Source organism: Arachis stenosperma, chromosome 7, assembly GCF_014773155.1.
Source record: "Arachis stenosperma cultivar V10309 chromosome 7, arast.V10309.gnm1.PFL2, whole genome shotgun sequence".
In the NCBI taxonomy this organism is placed as follows: Eukaryota; Viridiplantae; Streptophyta; class Magnoliopsida; order Fabales; family Fabaceae; genus Arachis; species Arachis stenosperma.
Genome location: NC_080383.1, coordinates 87,722,573 through 87,737,115, shown reverse-complemented (window position 1 = coordinate 87,737,115; position 14,543 = coordinate 87,722,573). Strand labels below are relative to the sequence as shown.

General features: G+C 40.4%; 1 non-coding gene across 1 annotated transcript; it reads left to right on the top strand.

Moving 5' to 3' along the window:
- The first annotated feature begins 3,050 nt into the window (after window positions 1–3,050).
- LOC130942412 (small nucleolar RNA R71) lies at window positions 3,051–3,158 on the top strand. The gene has a single exon (XR_009070982.1). It is a non-coding gene; the product is annotated as a small nucleolar RNA R71 (small nucleolar RNA).
- Window positions 3,159–14,543: the final 11,385 nt, after the last annotated feature.

Sequence of the window (14,543 nt, the reverse complement as noted above, 5' to 3'; positions counted from 1 at the left end):
GTCTATGAGGACTTGGTCCAACCTTTGATCAAAGTTGACCCTTCTAGTGTAAGGGTGTTCATCTCCTTGCATCATGGGCAAGTTGAATGCCAACCTTACATTTTCGGACTAAAATCTAAGCATTTCCCCCGAACCATTGTAAGCCAATTCTTTGGATCCGGGTTCACACTTTGATCATGGTTCTTGGTGATCCATGCATTGGCATAGAACTCTTGAACCATTAAGATTCCGACTTGTTGAATGGGGTTGGTAAGAACTTCCCAACCTCTTCTTCAGATCTCACGTCGGATCTCCGGATATTCACTCTTTTTGAGTTTGAAAGGGACCTTGGGGATCACCTTCTTTATGGCCACAACTTCATAGAAGTGGTCTTGATGCACCCTTGAGATAAATCTCTCCATCTCCCATGACTCGGAGGTGGAAGCTTTTGCCTTCCCTTTCCTCTTTCTAGAGGTTTCTCCGGCCTTAGGTGCCATAAATGGTTATGGAAAAACAAAAAGTAATGCTTTTACCACACCAAACTTAGAAGGTTTGCTCGTCCTCGAGCAAAAGAAGAAAGAAGAGAGTAGAAGAAGAAGAAATGGAGGAGATGGAGAGGGATTTGTGGTTCGGCCAAGTGGGAGAAGTAGTGTTTATGTTGTGTGAAAATGAAGGGGTGAAGATGGGTTTATATAGGGGTAGAGATAGGGGTAGGATTCGGTCATGTATGGGTGGGTTTAGGAGGGAAAGTGGTTTGAATTTGAATGGTAAGGTAGGTGGGGTTTTATGAAGGATGGATGTGAGTGGTGAAGAGAATGATAGGATTTGATAGGTGAGGGGTTTTTGGGGAAGAGGTGTTGAGGTGATTGGTGAATGGGTGAAGAAGAGAGAGAGTGGTGGGGTAGGTGGGGATCCTGTGGGGTCCACAGATCCTGAGGTGTCAAGGATAATTCATCCCTGCACCAAGTGGCGAGCAAAAATGCTCCTTTTGCCAATCTTGGCGTTAAACGCCGGGCTGGTGCCCATTTCTGGCGTTTAACGCCAGCTTGATGCCCATTCCTAGCGTTAAACGCCAGTCTGGTGCCCCTTTCTGGCGTTAAACGCCTAGAATGGTGCCAAACTGGGCGTTAAACTCCCATTTGCTGCCCTTACTGGCGTTTAAACGCCAGCAAGGTTTTCCTCTAGGGTGTGCTATTTTTCTTTCTGTTTTTCATTCTGTTTTTGCTTTTTTAATTGATTTTGTGACTTTCCATGATCATCAACCTACAGAAAATATAAAATAACAAAGGAAAATAGATAAATATAACGTTGGGTTGCCTCCCAACAAGCGCTTCTTTAATGTCAGTAGCTTGACAGTGGGCTCTCATGGAGCCTCACAGATACTCAGAGCAATGTTGGAACCTCCCAACACCAAACTTAGAGTTTGAATGTGGGGGTTCAACACCAAACTTAGAAGTTGGTTGTGGCCTCCCAACACCAAACTTAGAGTTTGACTGTGGGGGCTCTGTTTGACTCTGTTTTGAGAGAAGCTTTTCATGCTTCCTCTCCATAGTAACAGAGGGATATCCTTGAGCCTTAAACACAAAGGATTCTTCATTCACTTGAATGATCAGTTCACCTCTGTCAACATCAATCACAGCCTTTGCTGTGGCTAGGAAGGGTCTGCCAAGGATAATGGATTCATCCATGCACTTCCCAGTCTCTAGGACTATGAAATCAGCAGGGATGTAATGGTCTTCAATCTTTACCAGAATATCCTCTACAAGTCTATAAGCTTGTTTTCTTGAATTGTCTGCCATCTCTAGTGAGATTCTTGCTGCTTGTACCTCAAAGATCCCTAGCTTCTCCATTACAGAGAGAGGCATGAGGTTTATACTTGACCCTAAATCACACAGAGCCTTCTTAAAGGTCATGGTGCCTATAGTACAAGGTATTGAGAACTTTCCAGGGTCCTGTCTCTTTTGAGGTAATTTCTGCCTAGACAAGTCATCCAGTTCTTTGGTGAGTAAAGGAGGTTCGTTCTCCCAAGTCTCATTACCAAATAACTTGTCATTTATCTTCATGATTGCTCCAAGGTACTTGGCAACTTGCTCTTCAGTGACATCTTCATCCTCTTCAAAGGAAGAATACTCATCCGAGCTTATGAATGGCAGAAGTAAATTCAATGGAATCTCTATGGTCTCATTATGAGCCTCAGATTCCCATGGTTCCTCATTAGGGAACTCATTGGAGGCCAGTGGATGTCCATTGAGGTCTTCCTCAGTGGCGATCACTGCTTCTTCCTCCTCTCCAAGTTCGGCCATGTGGGTCATGTTAATGGCCTTGCATTCTCCTTTTGGATTCTCTTTTGTATTGCTTGGAAGAGTACTAGGAGGGAGTTCAGTAATTTTCTTGCTCAGCTGTCCCACTTGTGCCTCCAAGTTTTTAATGGAGGACCTTGTTTCAGTCATGAAACTTTGAGTGGTTTTGATTAGATCAGAGACCATGGTTGCTAAGTTAGAGTGGCTCTGCTTAGAATTCTCTGTCTGTTGCTGAGAAGATGATGGAAAAGGCTTGCCATTGCCAAACCTGTTTCTTCCACCATTATTATTGTTGAAACCTTGTTGAGGTCTCTGTTGATCCTTCCATGAGAGATTTGGATGATTTCTCCATGAAGGATTATAGGTGTTTCCATAGGGTTCTCCCATGTAATTCACCTCTTCCATTGAAGGGTTTTCAGGATCATAAGCTTCTTCTTCAGATGAAGCGTCCTTAGTACTGCCTGGTGCAGCTTGCATTCCAGATAGACTTTGAGAAATCATATTGAATTGCTGAGTCAATATTTTGTTTTGAGCCAGTATGGCATTCAGAGTATCAATCTCAAGAACTCCTTTCTTCTGATTTATCCCATTGTTCATAGGATTCCTTTCAGAAGTGTACATGAATTGGTTATTTGCAACCATTTCAATGAGTTCTTGAGCTTCTACAGGCGTCTTTTTCAGATGAAGAGATCCTCCAGCAGAGCTATCCAATGACATCTTGGACAGTTCAGACAGACCATCATAGAAGATACCTATGATGCTCTATTCAGAAAGCATGTTAGTAGGACACTTTCTGATCAATTATTTGTATCTTTCCCAAGCTTCATAGAGGGATTCACCTTCCTTCTGTCTGAAGGTTTGGATTTCCACTCTAAGCTTACTCAATTTTTGAGGTGGAAAGAACTTTACCAAGAAGGCATTGACTAGCTTTTCCCAAGAGTTCAGGCTTTCTTTAGGTTGTGAGTCCAACCATATCCTAGCTCTGTCTCTTACAGCAAAAGGGAATAGCATAAGTCTATAGACCTCAGGGTCAACCCCATTAGTCTTGACAGTGTCACAGATTTGCAAGAATTCAGCTAAAAACTGATGAGGATCTTCCAATGGAAGTCCATGGAACTTGCAATTCTGTTGCATTAGAGAAACTAATTGAGGCTTAAACTCAAAGTTGTTTGCTCCAATGGCAGGGATAGAGATGCTTCTCCCATAGAAGTCGGGAGTAGGTGCAGTAAAGTCACCCAACACCTTCCTTGCATTGTTGGCATTGTTGTTGTTTTCGACTGCCATGTCTTCTTCTTGTTTGAAGATTTCTGTTAGGTCCTCTATAGAGAGTTGTGCCTTAGCTTCTCTTAGCTTTCGCTTCAAGGTCCTTTCAGGTTCAGGGTCAGCCTCAACAAGAATGCTTTTGTCTTTGCTCCTGGCCATATGAAAGAGAAGAGAACAAGAAAATATGGAATCCTCTATGTCACAGTATAGAGATTCCTTGAGGTGTCAGAAGAAAAGAAAAATAGAAGGAAGAGGTAGAGGAATTCGAACTTATCAAGAAAGATGGAGTTCGAATTGTGCATTAAGGAGGAGTGTTAGTCCATAAATAGAAGGATGTGAGAGGGGAAGAATTTTTTGAAAATAAATTAAAAAGATTTTAAAAACATTTTGAAAAATACTAATTGATTTTCGAAAACTAAGAGTGGAAAAGAAATCAAGTGATTTTTTGAAAAAGATTTTGAAATTAGAAATAAAAAAGATACGATTGAAAATTATTTTGAAAAAGATGTGATTAAAAGATATGATTGAGAAGATATGATTTGAAAAATAATTTAAAAAGATTTGATTTTAAAAATTAATGACCTGCCTAACAAGAAAGATATGATTCAGACATCAAACCTTTCTCAACAGAAAAGGCAACATAATTGAGATGTTGAATCAAATCATTAATTGTTAGCAAGTATTTTTGAAAACGGAAAGAAATTGATTTTGAAAATATATGATTGAAAAGATATGATTTGAAAAAGATTTGATTTTGAAAAGTTATGAAAACTTGAAAAAAATCTGAATTAAAAACAAAATCTTCCTTCTTGTGCCATCCTGGCATTAAACGCCCAGAATGGTATGCACTCTGTCGTTTAACGCCCAAAACACTACCCTTTTGGGCGTTAAACGCCCAACCAGGCACTCTGGCTGGCGTTTAAACGCCAGTTTGCCTTCTTCACTGGGCGTTTTGAACGCCCACCCTTTTCTATGTAATTTCTCTGCTGTGTGTTCTGAATCTTCAATTCTCTGTATTATTGACTTGAAAAGACATAAATTAAAATTTTTTTGGATTTTTAATGATGAGGAATAATCAAAATGCAACTAAAATCAACTAAACAATGCATGCAAGACACCAAACTTAGAAGTTTGTATACTTCTGACACTAACAAATTGAGAATGTATATGAGAAACAACAAAACACTCAAGTCAAGAGCATTTAAAGATCAGAGCAAGGAAATCATCAAGAACAACTTGAAGATTAATGAAGACACATGCATGAATTCGAAAAAATGCAAGAAGAACAGAAACATGCAATTGACACTAAACTTAAAATGAGACACTAGACTCAACAAGAAACATAAAATATTTTTTGTTTTAAGATTTTATAGTTTTTTTTTTTGGTTTTTTTGTGCTTTTTTGAAAATTAAGTGGAAAAGAAAATAAAGATATCAAAATTCTTAATGAGAATTCCAGCAATCATGCAATGTTAGTCTAAAGCTTCAGTCTAAAGAAATTAGACATGGCTAGCCAAGCTTCAGCAGGACATTGCATTCAAGAGCTAAATTGATGATAATCAATCAGCTTTGGTGATGATAAGAACATCACCTTGAAACACTATAATTCATTCTTAAGAACTCTGAAGAAAAATACCTAAGCTAAGCAACAAGATGAACCGTCAGTTGTCCAAACTCGAATAATCCTCGGCAACGACGCCAAAATCTTTGTGCACGAAATTGAGATCATCAACGGTGCCATCAACATGGTACGCTCAATTGCAATCTCAACTCTTTATCACAACTTCGCACAACTAACCAGCAAGTGCACTGGGTCGTCCAAGTAATAAACCTTACGCGAGTAAAGGTCGATCCCATGGAGATTGTTGGTGTGAAGCAAGCTATGGTCATCTTGTAAATCTCAGTCAGGCAGATTCAAATGGTTATGGATGATTTATGAATAAAGCATAAAACATAAAGATAGAGATACTTATGTAATTCATTGGTAAGAATTTCAGATAAGCGTATGGAGATGCTTTGTCCCTTCTGTCTCTCTGCTTTCCTACTGTCTTCATCCAATCCTTCTTACTCCTTTTCATGGCAAGCTGTATGTTGGGCATCACCGTTGTCAGTGGCTACAGTCCCGTCCTCTCAGTGAAAATGTTCAACGCGCTCTGTCACAGCACGGCTAATCATCTGTCGGTTCTCAATCAGGTTGGAATAGAATCCAGTGATTCTTTTGCGTCTGTCACTAACGCCCAGCCTTCAAGAGTTTGAAGCTCGTCACAGTCATTCAATCTTTGAATCCTACTCAGAATACCACAGACAAGGTTTAGACCTTCCGGATTCTCTTGAATGCCGCCATCAATTCTAGCTTATACCACGAAGATTCTGATTAAGGAATCCAAGAGATAAACACCCAAGCTTTGTTTGCTTGTAGAACGGGAGTGGTTGTCAGGCACGCGTTCATAAGTGAGAATGATGATGAGCATCATATAATCATCACATTCATCATGTTCTTGGGTGCGAATGAATATCTTAGAACAAGAATAAGCTGAATTGAATAGAAGAACAATAGTAATTGCATTAATACTCGAGGTACAGCAGAGCTCCACACCTTAATCTATGGTGTGTAAAAACTCCACCGTTGAAAATACATAAGAACAAGGTCAGCCCCCATGATCTAAGAACTAGACGTCCAAAGATGAAAATACAATAGCAAAATGTCCTATTTGTAGAGAACTAGTAATCTAGGGTTTACAGAAATGAGTAAATAACATAAAAATCCACTTCCGGGCCCACTTGGTGTGTGCTTGGGCTGAGCATTGAAGCTTTCATGTGTAGAGACTTTTCTTGGAGTTAAACGCCAGCTTTTGTGCTAGTTTGGACGTTTAACTCCCATTCTTGTGCCAGTTCCGGCGTTTAACGCCGGGCAGTTTTGAGCTGATTTGAAATGCCGGTTTGGGCCATCAAATCTCGGGCAAAGTATGAACTATTATACATTGATGGAAAGCCCAGGATGTCTACTTTCCAACGCAGTTAAGAGCGCGCCAATTGGGCTTCTGTAGCTCCAGAAAATTCACTTCGAGTGCAGGGAGGTCAGAATCCAACAGCATCTGCAGTCCTTTTCAGCCTCTGAATCAGATTTTTGCTCAAGTCCCTCAATTTCAGCCAGAAAATACCTGAAATCACAGAAAAACACACAAACTCATAGTAAAGTCCAGAAAAGTGAATTTTAACTAAAAACTAATAAAAAATATAATAAAAACTAACTAAAACATACTAAAAACATACTAAAAACAATGCCAAAAAGCGTATAAATTATCCGCTCATCACTAACTTAGGCATCGGAGTGTCTTTGTAGGTACCACCCCCCATTCCTTCATACACACAAGTCGAACGACGGCTCCCAGACGCACACAAAGTCGAAGACTACCTCCTCTAGACATTTGGACCATCCTAACAAGTCCAGCCCATTAATCTCCAGTTACCCATCGTAACATTGGCGCCGTTACTAGGGACCTGAGAGATCAACCAGTGATGGCGGACGACTTGTACAAAGATGGCAACACAACATCCAATTTTGAGCAAGAGAATCAGAACGTTGGAAACGACGACAGGGATATAGTCACTCATCAAGGGGTGACTAACCAGCATAGAGAAGGCATTTCAGGGGTAAAAAACCCGAAGGTAAACTCCTTTGAAGGGCGCGAATCAGGAAAGGAGGGACAAAACTCATACAGCTGACTTCATGGGATTGTTCCACGGCCACCAGGGGTGCCTAGAGCAGTTGGAGCAAGAGTTGGAATGACAGCGAGAGGTAGAGAGAAACTTGAGGAACGAGATTGAGCGATGAAAAGAGCTTGAGAAAAAGCTCTTGAGACTAGAGTCCACTCTCAAAGGTCGAAGCTCTTGCAGTGACCGAGAAGACTCTCCCTTGGGAGGAGAAGATTCGTTCAATGAGGATATAATGAGGACAAAAGTTCCAAGGAACTTTAAAAGTCCTGATATGGATCTCTATGACGGAACTACTGATCCAAAGCATCATTTAAGCAATTTTAAAAGTCAGATGTACCTAGCCGACACTTCTGATGCTACTCGCTGCAAGGCTTTCCCGACAACCCTCACTAAAGCAGCGATGAAGTGGTTCGATAGCCTCCCCCAAGGTTAGTCACTAGTTTTGACGACCTCTTGCGGAAATTCCTCATGCGATTCTTAATCCAAAAGGACAAGGTAAATCACGCATTGAGCCTCCTGGGAATAAAATAGGAGGTCAGAGAACCTTTGAGGGACTATATGAAAAGGTTCAACAAAGCGTGTTTGGAGATTCAAGACCTGCCCACGGAGGCAGTGATTATGGGCCTAGTAAATGGACTCTGAGAAGCCCCTTCTCCCAGTCCATCTCGAAAAGACACCCGACCTCCCTGACTGATGTACAGGAAAGAGCTGAGAAGTACATCAACATGGAGAAAAATGCCAGGCTTTGAGAGCCAGGTTGGCAACCTGGGCACTCTCACTCATTAAAAGAGGAAGAGAGAGAGGCCAAGAAGAAAGAGAAAGTCGGCCCTGAAAGGCCAACGAGATATCACTCCTATACTCCTCTACGAGTTTCCCTAGTTGATGTATACAGGGAAATTTGTCATACTAAGAGACTACCTCCCCCTAGGCCCATCAAAAATAAAAAGGGGGAAGTCGTGGCGACTACTGTGAGTACCATAAGCTATATGGTCACTCAACAAATGATTGTTACAACCTAAAAAATGTGATAGAAAAGCTGGCCAGAGAAGGTCGGCAGGACAGATATCTCATAGAAAGGTCGGATCATTACAGCAAGAGAAAGCGAGATGACGAGGATCGAAGAGACCTATCACCACAGACCCCGGAAGGATATATACATATGATCTCGGGAGGATTCGGAGGAGGCGGCCTCACAAAGTCATTTCGCAAGAGGCACTTGAAGGAAGTCTACCAAGTTGGGGGCGAAGCCCCCGACCTTCCAACCATTTCATTTACTAAAGAAGATGGGCAAGGTATCATTCCTAGACACGATGATCCAGTTGTGATAACTATGATCCTTGCCAATGCCCATCTTTACAGAACCCTAGTGGATCAGGGAAGCTCAGCCAGCATCCTGTTCAAACCGGCATTTGATAAGTTGGGATTGGGTGAAAATGAGTTAAGAGCTTACCCCGATGCTCTATATGGGCTAGGGGATACACCAATAAAGCCATTAGGATTTATACCCCTACACACAACTTTCGGAAAATGGGTCAAATCCAAAGCTCTGAGCATCGACTTCATAGTCGTCGATGTGGGTTCGGCCTATAATGCTTTAACAGGCAGGACAACCCTAAATCGGCTCGGAGTAGTGGTGTCCACCCCCACATTTGCATGAAATTTCCAACACCAGAGGGAATAGCAACCATTAGGGGAGACCAGAAACTGGCGAGAAAATGCTACAATGAAAGCCTAAACCTGAAAGGAAAAGGCAAGGAGGTGCACACCATTGAGCTCGGAGGAGTCAGAGCTAAGGAGGAGCTGCAACCGCAACCTGGGGGAAAGACTGAAGAGGTATAGGTCGGAAAAGAGGAAGGAAAAAATACCAACATAGGGGCCGACCTGAAAGAAGACCTAAAACAGAGGCTTATAGGGCTTCTACAAGACAATTCTGACTTCTTTTCCTGGAAAGCCTCCGACATGCCCAGAATAGATCCCGAACTCATGTCGCATAAGCTTTCAGTATACCCCGGATCACGACATGTTCAGCAAAGAAGACGGAAGCTCGGACCTGAACGGGCTCAAGTGGTGGAAGAGCAAGTACAAGTCCTCCTAGAAGCCGACTTCATTAAAGAGGTCAAATATCTGGCATGGTTGGCAAATGCGGTGCTAGTCAAAAAGTAAAATGGCAAGTGGAGGATGTGTGTCGATTACACTGACCTGAACAAGGCATGTCCCAAAGACCCATATCCACTACCAAACATTGATACCTTAGTAGACTCTAGCTCGAGGTATCAGTACTTGTCGTTCATGGATGCATACTCGGGATACAACCAAATCCCGATGTACAAGCCGACACTACAAGAAAAAAGGCCTATGGCCACGCTTTTTTCTTACCACGCTTCAAAAGCGTGGCCAAAAGTGGTCAATGGCCACGCTTTTATGAGGGTGGCGATAGATTAGAGATTTGGCCACTTTTTTTTTGTCACGCTTCAAAAGCGTGGAAAAAAGGATCAATGGCCACGCTTTTGTAAGGGTAGCAATTGATTAGAGAAACGACCACGTTTTTTTGCTGCCACGCTAAAGCGTGGCCAAAAGTGGTCAATGGCCACGCTTTTATGAGGGTGGCGATAGATTAGAGATTTGGCCACTTTTTTTTTGCAACGCTTCAAAAGCGTGGCAAAAAGGATCAATGGCCACGCTTTTGTAAGGGTAGCAATTGATTAGAGAAACGACCACATTTTTTTGCTGCCACGCTTCAAAAGCGTGGCCATAGAAAGAAACAAGTACGTTTTAAAAGCGTGGCGACAGGGTTTCATTACGGCCACGCTTACAAACATGGGCATAACCTGGTAACCTTTTGGCACGCTTAAAAGCGTGACCAAAAGTGGTCAATGGCCACGCTTTTATGAGGGTGGCGATAGATTAGAGATTTGGCCACTTTTTTTTGCTACGCTTCAAAAGCGTGGTGACAAGGATCAATGGCCACGCTTTTGTAAGGGTGCCAATTGATTAGAGAAACGGCCACGTTTTTTTCTACCACACTTCAAAAGCGTGGCCATAGAGATAACAAGGACATTTTAAAAGCGTGGTGACAGGGTTTCATTACGGCCACGCTTACAAAATGTGGTCATATCCTGGTAACCTTTTGGCACGCTTTAAAAGCGTGGCCAAAAGGTTTTTTTCTGCCACGCTTTTGAGAGAAACAGGGACATTTTAAAAGCATGGCGAGAGGGTTTCGTTACGGCCATGCTTACAAAACGTGGCCAAAAAGTTTTTTAAAAAAAACCCTGATGACCCGGCCCCTAACCCGGTCCCCAACCCGGTCCCCAACCCATTCACACTAACCTTAATCGAGCTCTTTCACCTTCGAAACTACTCGCCTGGAAGAGCTCCTCCCATTCCCTTCACCCTTCGCCTTCCAAACCACTCGTCACAATCTTCTTCATCTTCGTCTTCATACTCTTCTTCTCTTTCTCGTTCTTCTTCCGTTCTTTCTGGATCTCTCTGTTCACCTTCGAGCTCCACCAAACATGGGTGACGGCAAGGTCAATCTCCCGACGATCTCTTCTCCTCCAAGCCCTCCGATTCCAAAGGTCTGATCGATTTTCCGCTTCGAACGCTTCTATTTTTTATTTTCTTGATTTTTTTCGTTGTTTTTACTTTTAGGGCTTTCCCTTTCCATTTTATTTTCCTCTAAATTGTTTTCAAATGCCCGCTTGTCATTTCATTTTTGCAATAATTGTTCGCTTTCTCTCTGTCTTGATCCATTGATTCTCAATCCTTGATTCATTCTCTCTGTCAATCGCATGCTCAACACGCATGTTCCTTCTTGGTTAATTGATAATGGATACCTAATTTTGAATGTTGTTTTGTGTGTTTTTTGGGGTTGACTTTACTGTGGAATGAAGATTGATCTACATTTTCTCTTTAGTGTTGTACAGAATTTGTGGGGATGTTTACTGCTACTGTTCGGAATGAATTTGTCTTCCTCCACGCCATGTTCGTGGTCGCTGGTCTCTAAATCTGCAGCTGATACAAGATTTGAGTTCAGATTCTCTCATTTAAGGCGCTTCAGGTAATTTAATTTTTATTTTTCCTTTATTCTCCCATTTACGTTGTAAATGCTAACGCAATAGCGTGTGAAGGAGAGTTTTCTTTCCTTTTTTTTTACGTTAGCTTAATAGGCTTTATATGTTTGCAATTGTCCATCTGTGGTGATGAACGGATTATGCATTTTGTGCAGAATTTGCAATGCAAGCACGGAATCTTAGATCCTACTGTTGTAATTTAGAAACAGCGAAACTAGTGTTTTATTTGTCGCATTTTATCAAAGAAGATTAAATTTATTATGTGAAGAAGTTTTAGTATTTTGGAAATGGATGATAATTAAGGTGAATTAAAAGTGGATTTGTTTTGTTGAGCTATAATATAGAATCCTTGAGACTTGAATGTTTCATGAAGTGTTCATAGATATTTTGGAATCAGTACTTATGGTGATAGTTCTGTATGTGAACATGTTTAATCAGGTTGCCAGTGCATTGTAGGTAATATTTTTTATTGGTGGTCTGTTCAACTTCCTAACTTCAATCTATATGTGCAGGCTTTATGCTTTTTTAGCTTTTATACATGGATATTATATTTTTTACATAGTTTTTGCCTGTGTTAATTTGCTGTTGATATTTCAATAATTTTCTTGATATGTGTTCGTCTAAGCTTCTCAGTTCCTGTTTTGTATGACAAGTTCCAGGACCAAATCAATGCTAAGCTGTACATGATAAATGGAATTATTGAGCCACATTATAGAAGGATTTCAAGCAAGATTCCAAAACTGTCAAAGAAAAGAAGGTGCAGTAGGTAAGCAAGATTCCAAAACTATCAAAGAAAAGAAGGGGCATATAAATGAGTGCTTAACATATGATGTACTTGAGGTTTTTCTTTGGCTGGGATGTTTTTGGTGTTTTAATTTATGGTTATTGAAAAGTGATAATCTATTTTTTGCTACTTAATTTTATTTTTTACTTCAATTTTTTCCTTGTCAATGTTTTCCATTTCTCCATTTTAAACATAAGTAGTTAAAAATCTAAGGGAGCCCTGTGATCCTGCTCTGAAAAAGATGCAAGCTCTCTTTTATAAGTACGTGTCCATCCTCGAACTTTTCCCCAACTTGACAATATAATGACAACACTAATCTTGTTGTGGTTGGCAGGTTGGAGCAGGGGGTTTACAATATCTCAAGGATGAGGGAGTCAGCAACAAATAGATACAAAGTCTTCTGGATTCCAGTTCATTGGATGCTTGATGAGCGGATTGTTGTGTGGTCTAGAATTCCACAATAAATTTTCGTTACAAGTATCGCTTCTAGACCAACAAAGAATCCTCTCATACAAAAATTTGGTTGTCACTAAAACAAACCCCTAAAAATAATAACCGAAGTATTCAAACCCCAAGTCGTCGTCTCAAGGAATTGCAGGAAAGTGTTCTTGTTATTGGTTATGAGTTGTATATTTTGGGGTTTTGAATAAGAGAACAGGAAAAGTAAATTGCAAAGGAAATCAAATGACAAAAAGAGGTCTTGGCAAGGTTTGGTGGTAAAGGATCTCTATCCTTATCACTAACCACAACATGATAATTGCAAGGATCAATCCCATTAAATCATCCTCTAACTTAGTAAAGGAAAGTCAAATTAGCTATATCAATCCAAGTCCATAAGTCCTAGCTCTCCACTAATTCAATTAGTGAGAACTAGAATTAATGGCTCCAATCATCAATTACTTAGACATTGGTAACTCAAGAATTCCTAAGTTACCATCCCAAGCCAAAAACATAAAAGTGTAAATTAAAATCCTCCCAAGCATTTCATCAAACACTAGGAAGGTATAAAATAAAAACATAGAAAATTAATGAGAGAATATTAAATCTAAACAACCAATTGCAACATCAATGAAAACAAATGAAGGAAAGAGCATTAAACATAAAATACCTCAACTTGCATTAATAAGAAAATTGAATCTAACATGGGGAATTCATAAACCAAATTGGGAAAATAAACAACTTAATAAGAGAAATAAATAAACCAAAGTACTAGAACAATTAAAGTAGAAGAAACCTAGATTGAAGTAAGGTAGAATTATGAAATTGAGAAGAAATAAAGCTAAAAACCCTAAAACCTAGAGAGAGAGGAGAGAGCTAGGAAACTACATCTCAAACCTAAAATTATGTGAATGATTGTATGATTCCCATTCTGCCCCCAGCGATTTCTGATACGTACAGCACGTGACTCCGTCACGCATACGCGTCGCCCACGCGTACTCGTCGCTTGTCTACCGCACTATCCACGCGTACGCGTCATGCACGCATACGCATCACCTAACAGTAAAGAAACTATGACAAATTTTATGTCATTTTGAAGTCCCAGATGTTAGCTTTCCAACGCAATTGAAACTGCTTCATTTGGACCTCTGTAGCTCAAGTTATGGTCAATTAAGTACAAAGAGGTCAGGCTTGACAGCTCAGCAATTCCTTCAATTTCTTGTATTCCTTCCACTTTTGCATGTTTCTTTTCCATCCTCTAAGCCATTCCTTTCCTATAAACTCTGAAATCACTTAACACACATATCAAGGCATCGAATGATAATAAGAGAGGATTAAACATAGCAAATTTGAGGCCAAAGAAGCATGTTTTCAATCATAGCACAAAATTAGGAAGGAAAGTGTAAAACATGCGAATTTTGTGAATAAATGTGAGAATAGTGGATAAAATCTACTCAATTAAGCACAAGTGGTGCCATGAAATAGTGGTGCATCAAATCTCCCCACACTTAATGGCTATAAGAGTGAAGAGGAATGGTAGAAAGTATGAGATGCAACCTATCTATATGAATGCAACTACATGCAAAATGTTTCTACCCACTTGGTTAAAAGCAAACAAATCCTTCAAGAAGAAATATGAACTGGATCTCACTAATTCAAATCATAAAATAAGGTACAAGTAAACTTGCAAAAGAAGATAGCTCATGAAAGCCGGGAACAAGGAATCAAGCATCGAACCCTCACTGGAAGAATATACACTCTAATTACTCAAGTGTTTAAGGTTCGATTCTCTCAATTCTCTACTAACCTTGCTTTCTAAGACTTGCTCTTCTTCTACCAATCAACAGAAATTTAATGCACAAATACACACATCAAGAGGTCTTTTAAGGGTTGTAATGGAGTTAGGGTCAAGGTAGGATTGTATTTGGTCAAGTGGACTAAAATCTAAATCCTTGATTAACCTAAACTTACCACCTAACCTAAGACAATCCAT